Here is an 8,721-nt window from a genome sequence, read left to right on the forward strand (position 1 = left end):
ATTGCCTGAAGTCATTGTTTTTGATAGCTCCATTGTGTAGATGTACCACATTTTCTGTATCCATTTCTCTGATGAAGGGCATCTGGGTTCTTTCCAGCTTCTGGCTATTATAAATAAGGCTGCGATGAACATAGTGGAGCACGTGTCTTTGTTATATGTTGGGACATCTTTTGGGTATATGCCCAGGAGAGGTATAGCTGGGTCCTCAGTAGTAGAATGTCCAATTTTATGAGGAATCTCCAGACTGATTTCCAGGGTGGTTGTAGCAGTTTGCAAGCCCACCAACAATGGAGGAGTGTTCCTCTTTCTCCACATCCTCGCCAGCATTTGCTGACACCTAAGTTTTTTATCTTAGCCATTCTGACTGGTGTGAGGTGGAATCTCAGGGTTGTTTTGATTTGCATTTCCCTGATGACTAAGGATGTTGAACATTTCTTTAGGTGCTTTTTGGCCATTTGATATTCCTCAGCTGAGACTGTTTTGTTTAGCTCTGTACCCTATTTTTAAATAGGGTTATTTGGCTCTCTGTAGTCTAACTCCTTGAGTTCTTTGTATATTTTGGATATTAGCCCTCTATCAGATGTAGGATTGATAAAGGTCTTTTCCCAATCTGTTGGTTGCCATTTTGTCCTAATGATAGTGTCCTTTGCCTTACAGAAACTTTGCAGTTTTATGAGGTCATGTTTGTTCATTCTTGATCTTAGAGCATAAGCCATTGGTGTTTTGTTCAGGAATTTTTCCCCAGTGCTCATGTGATTGAGACTCTTTTCCATTTTTTCTTCTATTAGTTTGAGTGTGTCTGGTTTGATGTAGAGGTCTTTGATCAACTTGGAGTTAGCTTTGTACAAGGCTATCAATAAAAATGGATTGATTTGCATTCTTCTACATGATGACCTCCAGTTGAACCAGCACCATTTGTTGAAAATGCTATCTTTTTTCCATTGGATGGTTTTAGCTCCTTTGTCAAAGATCAAGTGACCATAGGTGTGAGGGTTCATTTCTGAATCCTCAATTCTATTCCACTGGTCTACCAGCCTGTCTCTGCTCCAATACCTTACAGTTTTTCTCACTATTGCTCTGCAATACTGCTTGAGGTCAGGAATGGTGATTCTCCAAGAACTTCTTTTATTGTTAAGTATGGTTTTCGCTATCCTGGGTTTTTTGTTATTTCAAATGAATTTGCAAATTGCTCTTTCTAACTCTATGAAGAATTGAGTTGGAATTTTGATGGGTATTGCATTGAATCTGTAGATTGCTTTTGGTAAAATGGCCATTTTTACTATATTAATCCTGCCATTCCATGAACATGAGAGGTCTTTCCATCTTCTGAGATCTTCAATTTCTTTCTTCAGAGACTTGAAGTTCTTGTCATACAGATCTTTCACTTGCTTGGTTAAACACACAGTGAGGTATTTTTATATTATTTGGAACTATTGTGAAGGGAGTCATTTCCCTAATTTCTTTCTCAGCCTGTTTATCCTTTGAGTAGAGGAAGGTTACTGATTTATTTGAGTTAATTTTATACCTAGCCACTTTGCAGAAGTTGTTTATTAAGCTCAAGTAGTTCTCTGGTGGAACTATTGAAATCACTTAAGTATACTATCATATCATTGGCAAAGAGTGATATTTTGACTTTTTCCTTTCCATTTGTATCCCTTTGACCTCCTTTCGTTGTCTGATTGCTCTGGTTAGGACTTTGAGTACTATATTGAATAAGTAGGGAGAGAGTGGGCAGCCTTGTCTAGTCCCTGATTTTAGTGGGATTGCTTCGAGTTTCTTTTCATTTGTTTGAATGTTAACTATGGTTTGCTGTATATTCCTTTTACTAAGTTTAGGTAAGGGCCTTGAATTCCTGATCTTTCCAGGACTTTTGTCATAAAGAGGTGTTGAATGTTGTTAAATGCCTTCTCAGCATCTAATGAAATGATCATGTGGTTTTTTTCTTTGAGTTTGTTTATATAATGGATTACATTGATGGATTTCCATATATTGAACCATCCCTGCATCCCTCAGATGAAGCCTACTTGATAATGATGCATGATCATTTTGATGTGTTCTTGAATTTGGTTTGGGAGAATTTTTCGAGTATTTCTGCATTGATATTCATAAAGGAAATTAAATTGGTCTGAAGTTCTCTTCCTTTTAGCGTCTTTGTGTGGTTTAGTTATAAGAGTAATTGTGGCTTCATAGAAGGAATTTGTTAGTGCTCTGTCTGTTTATTTTGTGGTATAGTTTGGATGGTACTGGGATGAGGTCTTCTATGAAAGTCTGATAGAATTCTGCACTAAGCCCATCTGATCCTAAGCTCTTTTTGGTTGGGAGAATTTTAATAACTGCTTCTATTTCTTTAGGAGTTATGGGGATGTTTAGATGGTTTATCTGTTCCTGACTTAACTTTGGTACCTGGTATTTGTCTAGAAAATTGTCTATTTCCTCCAGATTTTCCAGTTTGGTTGAATATAGGCTTTTGTAGTAGGATCTGATGATATTTTAAATTTCCTCAGATTTTGTTATATCTCCCCTTTCATTTCTAATTTTGTTTATTTGGATACACCCTCTGTGCTCTCTGGCTAGTCTGGCTAGGGGTTTGATCTATCATGTTGATTTTCTCAAAGAACAAGCTCCTGGTTTTGTTGATTCTTTGTATAGTCCTTTTCATTTCTACTTGGTTGTTTTCAGCCCTGAGTTTGATTATTTCCTGCCTTCTACTCCTCTTGGGTGTATTTGCTCCTTTTTGTTCTAGAGCTTTTAGGTGTGCTGTCAAGCTGCTGATGTATGCTCTCTCCTGTTTCTTTTTGCAGGAACTCAGAGCTATTAGTTTTCCTCTTAGCACTGCTTTCTTTGTGTCCCATAGGTTTGGGTATGTTATGCTTTCATTTTCATTAAATTCTAAGAAGTCTTTAATTTCTTTCTTCATTTCTTCCTTGACCAGGTTATCATTGAGTAGAGCATTGTTCAATTTCCTTGTATATGTGGGCTTTCTGTCGTTTTTGTTGTTATTGAAGACCAGCCTTAGTCTGTGGTGATCTGATAGGACGCATGGAATTATTTCTATCTTCCCGTATCTGTTGAGGCCTGTTTTGTGATTGATTATATGGTCAATTTTGGAGAAGGTACCATGAGGTGCTGAGAAGAAGGTGTATCCTTTTGTTTTAGGATGAAATGTTTTATAAATATCTGTTAAGTTCATTTGGTTCATAACTTCCGTTAGTTTATCTATGTCTCTGTTTAATTTCTGTTTCCATGATCTGTCCATTGATGAGAGTGTGGCGTCAAAATCTCCTACTATTATTATGTGAGGTGCAATGTGTGATTTGAGCTTTAGTAAGGTTTCTTTTATGAATGTAAGTCCCCTTGCATTTGGAGCATATATATTTAGGATGGAGAGTTCATCTTGGTCGATTTTTGCTTTGATGAATATGAAGTGTCCTTCCTTATCTTATTTGATGACTGTTGGTTGAAAGTTGATTTTATTTGATATTAGAATGTCTACCCCAGCTTGTTTCTTTGGACCATTTGCTTGGAAAATTGTTTTCCAGCCTTTGACTCTGAGGTAGTCTCTGTCTTTGTCTCTGAGGTGTGTTTCCTATATGCAGTAAAATGCTAGGTCCTCTTTATGTATCTAGTGTGTTAGTGTATGTCTTTTTTTTTCAGGGGGGGGGGAATTGAATCCATTGATGTTGAGAGAGATTAAGGAATAGGGGTTGTTGCTTCTTGTCATTTTCATTGTTAGAGGTAGAATTATGTTTGTGTGTCGCTCTTCTTTTGGTTTCATTGCAAGGAGATTACTTTCTTGCTTTTTCTAGGGTGTATTTTCCCTTCTTGTGTTGGAGTTTTCTATATATTATCCTTTGTAGGGCTGGATTTGTAGAAAGATATTGTGTAAATTTGGTTTTGTCATTGAATGTCTTGGTTTCTCCATCTATGTTAATTGAGAGTTTTGCTGCATATAATAGTCTGGGCTGGCATTTGTGTTCTCTTTGGGTCTGTATGACCTCTGCCTAGGATTTTCTGGCTTTCATAGTCTCTGGTGAGAAGTCTATTGTAATTCTTATAGATCTACTTTTATATATTGCTTGACCTTTTCCCTTATTGCTTTTAATATTCTTTCTTTGTTTTGTGTATTTGGTGTTTTGACTATTATGTGAAGGGAGGAATTTCTTTTCTGGTCCAATCTATTTGGAGTTCTGTATGCTTCTTGTATGTTTATAAGCATCTCTTTCTTTAGATTAGGGAAGTTTTTTCTACAGTTTTGTTGAAGATATTTACTGGCCCTTTAAGTTGGGAGTCTTCACTCTCTTCTCTACCTATTATCCTTAGGTTTGGTCTTCTCATTGTGTCCTGGATTTCCTGGATGCTTCGGGCTAGGAGCTTTTTGTGTTTTACATTATCTTTGATGGGTGTGTCAATGTTTTCTATGGTATCTTCTGCCTCTGAGATTCTCTCTTCTATCTTTTGTATTCTGTTCGTAATGCTTTCTTCTATGACTCCTGATTTCTTCTCTAGGTTTTCTATCTCTAGGGTTGTCTCCCTTTGTGCTTTCTTTATGGTTTCTATTTCCATTTTTAAATCCTGGACAGTTTCGTTCAATTTCTATGCCTGTTTGGTTCTGTTTTCCTGTAATTCTTTAAGGGATTTTTTGTGTTTCCTCCTTAAGGGCTTCTACTTGTTTACTTGGCATTGTCCTGTATTTCCTTAAGGGAGTTATTTACATCCTTCTTAAAGTGTGATTTAAGATCATCATCATCATAAAATGTGATTTTATAATTGAATCTTGCTTTTCCAATGTGTTTGGATAACCAGTATTTCCTTTGGTGAGAGAGCTGGTCCCCCTGCACCCAAATCCCATGGGGGAAGGAGCTGGACCCTAAGAAGTGCAGACACTCCTGAGAACTCAGAGGAGACTACTCTCTGTCCACACTCCCAACCCAAGAGAAAGTTGTCTAGTGCCATTTGTGACCCCTGGGCAAAGGGACTTAGGAGCAGTCAGAGGCAGGACCCTTCAGGTTTCTGCCTGTGCCAAGTGCTGAAACCCAGTTGCCAGTAGCTTCTACACACCTGAGAGCAAAGCTCTCTTTTCCCAGATCCAGCTGAAAGAAAGCAGATATACAGGAGTGCTGACACACAGGTCTATGGAAGGGTCAAGTCACTGTCAGAGATAGCAAGACAAGTTAACACCAGAGACAACCTGATGGTGAGAGGCAAGCACAGGAAACTAAGCAACAGAAATCAAGAATACTTGGCATCATCACAGCCCAGCTCTCCCACCAAAGTTTTGCTTTGTTTTTAATTGTTGAAGGTAAACAGTCAATTAGAGCAGCTTCAATATTGAAGACTATCGAATGGAAATTGCTTTAGCACAAGACAATGAGTTTTTTATGTAAATTGCAGATGTCACACATATGATCATAACTTCACTTTTACCTGTCCTGCCTCACCCTTCAGTAAGTTTCCATTTGTTCCCTGTCCACTGTGTCTGATGAGTAGCCCTATACCCATGACACAAGGTTTTATATGTGAGCATTTACGTCAAAAGCTTTGCATAAATTTCTAGAAAGTTCTCTCTTCTTAAAGTCAGAAATTATAGAAATAAATTAGATCACATTTCAGTTTTCCATGCCTTTGTGCTTGAGTAAACCTTGGTGTCTCATTGACATTTAACAAACTGTGTTTAGCAAGAAGTATTTGATGTCAAAGATAAATACCAGCTGTAGTCATTTACAGTAGGATGCCTTTTTATTTATATAGACATATATTTCAAAGGTAAACACACATGCTACCAATACTGTAATTAAATTATTATGCTTTCCATACAATTCAATCACATTTTATGAATCTTCTCTGAATGTCTTTATACACCCTGGTTTCCACAAAGATAATTACTATGAGTCAATTTTAGAAAAGTTATCTGCCGACCCACAGGCTGCTGGAAATCTATATTTTACCCCTTTTCTGGGGGAAACATTGACTTTACATTAAAGACAATAGTTTCCCAGGTGGTCTTAGTTTCTGTCTCCATATAAATTGGTCTAAAACTAATTACTTCAAATCACTTTATATTTTAAAAGTAATGTAAATAGAAAAATTATAATTGTAATGGTAGGATTTGGGGGCACAATTTTACACTCTGGAAAATGTAAGAAAATAATGTGTTTTAATTAGTCATTAGAAGTTTATATGTCAAAAGACACTGAGTAGGATCCTGCCTGTATCAGATCCAACCTTCAGGTCCAGTCCAGCTTTTACAACTTGTAACTGAGGCCCAGCATACTCCCCAATCCTTGAACTAACCTGTTTCCTTATCTAAACTAGTTAGGTAAACCCCAGCCACACTCTCCTCAATCTCTTAGCTTACATCAGAACACACATTTTACCTGATAGTTTTGCTACAAAAAGTTATTTGATTGGATTTGTGCCGCACACCACAGGAGGGAAATTCTGGTTCAGAAAACCTAACCAACTACCTGGGACTAGGGGTGTCTTGGATTTTTCAAAGAGAACCTAGTAGTATTACGTCAGTAAGTGAGCACAATACCTATCTGTATTCTAAATATTTTATCTGTTTATTCACCAATTAATGCAGCTCTCAACCCTTATTTGTTACAGCTGATGACCATTACAGAAAACCATAACTGGCAAAAAATGCAGAAAGCAATTGATCATGGGGTGCTCAAGCCTATTCAATACATAACACAACCTCACACCAAAGGAGTAGGAACGTCTTAGAGTTTCTGTATGTTACAAAACACCATGACCAAAAAGCAAGTTGAGGAGGAAAGGGTTTATTCAGCTTATACGTCCACATTGCTGTTCATCACCAAAGGAAGTCAGGATAGGAACTCACACAGGGATGGAACCCGGAGGCAGGAGTTAATGCAGAGGCCATGAAGGAGTGTTGTTTATTGGCTTGCTTCCTCTGGCTTCATCATTTTTTCTTATAGAATCTAGGGCCTCTGCCCAGGGATGGCACCACTCACAATGGGCTGTACCCTTCCCATTGATCACTAATTGAAAAATTGTACAAGGAGCATTATGGAAGAATGAGTGAAATACTTTTCAGAGCCCAAGGACCGGGAAGTCTGCTATATGCTCATGTCTTCTAGAAATGATAGGGAAACTACACTTATTATCATAAGGGGATAACCACAGCAATGTGGTTGCCTAACCAACACCAGAACACCAGAACACAATTGACACCAGTAGATATGTTAATATGGAAGGGTCAAAGGGGGAAATCTCAGGGGTCCCACCAGTGCAGGTTGAGTTAAAGTCTCTTTATGTCTTTTCAGACAACTAGAGCTGAGTTGCCTGCATGTACACCAGGCTGCTCACTACTCTGGGGGCTTGGACCTTCTCTAACCTCTATGTACAAGCATACACAAATATAAAATAAAATTAAATCTTAAAAAATAATAAACTCCCCGGGAAAAATACCTTCCTGGTAAAGTCTACATTGGCAAAAGAATTAGTCTTTCTTCTTTTTCTTTGACATGTCAAGATTTAAAAATGGTTAGTGAGCAGTGGTAGAGCGCTTGCCTAGCAAGCACAAGGCCCTGGGTTTGGTCCCCAGCTCCGAAAAAAAGAAAAAAGAAAAAAAAATGGTTAGTGAGGCTCTGGGTTTCCAAATCTCTTGAGTAATGTGAGGAAGTTAAAAAGTTAAATATACAAATATTAAATGTGTAAGGTTGGAGGTGAATGTGCAAATGTAGGTATTTACAGGTGCAGGAGAGGACCACTTTTCCCTTAGTCCTGAAGTGACTTTGGAACTTTATGTTTATGGATAAAAGGAGAGCGTTTCAAACCTTGAAGCTCATCTGCAGAACCAATGTTCTATTGAGTTACCTGAGTGGTGGGCTGAGCTCCTGAAGTAGGAATGAGCGAAAGCAGTTGTTGTGTCAGGAAATGTTTGTGAACCCCAAAAGACCACCAAGGAGCCAATTTTGATGTAATAGTATTAGTATCTTTTTTTAATTTGATATTTTATTTATTTACATTTCAAATGTTATCTCCCCTCCCTGTTTCCCCTCCAGAAACACCCTATCCCTTCCTCCCTCCCCGTGCTTCTATGAAGGTACTCTCCCACCCACCCACTCACCCACCCACCTACCCACTCACCCACTCTTACTTCACTGCCCTGGCATTGAGCCTTCCCAGGACCAAGGGCCTCTCCTCCCTTTGATGCCCCAAAAGGCCGTTCTCTCCTACATATTCAGCTGGAGCCATGGGTCCCTCCATGTGTACTCTTTGGTTGGTGGTTTAGTCCCTGGGAGCTCTGGGGGATCTGGTTGGTTGATATTGTCATTCTTATGGGGTTGCAAACCCCTTCAGTTCCTTCAGTCCTTCCTTTTTAGTGAAGCTTGAGCTTCGGCTCCCCATCAATCCCAACACAGCAGGAAGGTACATTCCTGAGTTTTAGGAGAGTATTTATGGAGGCAAGAAAAGGGTATCTAGCCTGGTACACATCTGATTTGGGGGAGGCGGAGCATCATGGCATTTAACATAATTGGCTCATGTTGGAAGCTAAACTATAAGCTTAACTTCTGTTTTTGTTTTTTGTTTGTTTGGTTAGGTTTTTGTTGTTTTGTTTTGTTTTTTTAATTGGTGTTTGTTAGGAAGTGAAGTGTCAGGGGGCAGGCTTTTAACCTTGGGGTGTAAATTTCTTGGCAATAGCCTGGAAACTGATGTTAGACACAGGTCCTATTGCGGGGTGGCCTGGAAACT

The sequence above is a fragment of the Rattus norvegicus genome, chromosome 7, assembly GCF_036323735.1.
Source record: "Rattus norvegicus strain BN/NHsdMcwi chromosome 7, GRCr8, whole genome shotgun sequence".
Taxonomy (NCBI): domain Eukaryota; kingdom Metazoa; phylum Chordata; class Mammalia; order Rodentia; family Muridae; genus Rattus; species Rattus norvegicus.